This window comes from Triticum dicoccoides, chromosome 2B (assembly GCF_002162155.2).
Source record: "Triticum dicoccoides isolate Atlit2015 ecotype Zavitan chromosome 2B, WEW_v2.0, whole genome shotgun sequence".
Lineage (NCBI taxonomy): Eukaryota > Viridiplantae > Streptophyta > Magnoliopsida > Poales > Poaceae > Triticum > Triticum dicoccoides.
Window position 1 is genome coordinate 116,114,073 of NC_041383.1, and position 1,478 is coordinate 116,115,550.

Consider the following 1,478-nt stretch of genomic DNA (forward strand, 5'->3'; position numbering starts at 1 on the left):
TGTCCGGCATCCGGATGGATCTGGGAGTGCTTGCTTTTGCTGTGAAGTGCGGGGAGAGAGAGAGAGAGGGGTTGCAGGAGAGGAGAAAGGGGCAATCCATCGGGGGTATGAGGGAAGCGGATGGGAGAGGGGAGGCCGTCGGCGGCGAGCTGTGGGAGGGAGGAGGTGGTGGGTGGGTGGCGGCGTGAGGAGGGAAGGAGGCATGGCTCGGGTGCGGCGCGAGGGAAGCTAGGGTTTGGACGAGGGGGTGAGACGGACTAGGGGTGAGAGTGTGAGGGGGACGAGGGCTGCCGTCGGATCGGGCAGTATCCGACGATGTTTGAGCATGATCCGTGTGAGAGGCTTATAGACCAATCAGAACGCAGTAAACACTTTGAAGATGTTATGACCATTTAAATTGGTTGTGATTTAATAAAAATAAGGTTTTTCACAAGAAAAGCATTTTGTATTTTTGAGTAACAATGATTTTTTTAAAAGATCTACCAAATATTTGTTGCAAAATGACACCACACCATTTTTAGAAATCATTAGACCATATTTTATGTCCAATTGACCAAACGGTTTGTTGTCAAAATATTTTTCATCCACCTCTCGTAAAAAAACAAATTTCGTCCAATTCAGCTAAAAGCGAGTGAAATTTAAACTACAACCGCTTGATAGATCGCTCTTTAATTTTTCTAGAAAACATTTCTAGGTATAAAATTATCTATTTAATCAGAGAAACACCAAAAAATCCAAGATTCAACCACTAGCTAGGAACGGTCATGCCCGCCGTTTTGACCGCATTTTGAAACGGGCATAAAAAATTCAAAAACAATCAAAATATTAGAAAAACCTTTGCATTGTGTCATTATATGTGACCAAGTTACCAGCAAAAATTATAAACTTGTAATACGGCAATTATTTTAAAAAAGTGTTCTCAGAAACGAGCTATCAAGTGTGAAGATGCATGGCTTTCAACCCAAATGCTCAATCTTATAGCCACATTCATGACATAGTTTGTTCAAATGATCTTATATTGTGCAAGGGTGCATCTTGGAATGGCAAATAATGTTGCCTAAGGAAGTTTTCATTTTCTTTGCATGAAAAAATTATTTTCATTTTTGAGTGCCCAAAATGAGCTTTTTTTGTGAAGGACCTACCAAATATTTGTTGTAAAATTGAATCAAATCAAAATTTTAAAATACTAGGACATATTTAATGAACAACTGACAAAATGGTTGGGTGTCAAAAGTTTTGATCCACCTCTCGTGAAAAAGACAAATGCCCGCCGATTCAGTAGGAAGCGGGTCAAATTTGAACTGAAGCTGCCTCATAGTTTGCTCTTTATTTTTTACAAAAAACATTTCTAGGTACATAAGTATCTTATTAATCAGATAAACAGCAAAAAAATCCAAGATTCAACCACTAGCTAGGAACGGTCATGCCTGTCGTTTTGACCGCATTTTTAAATGGGCATAAAAAAATCCAAAAAAAAT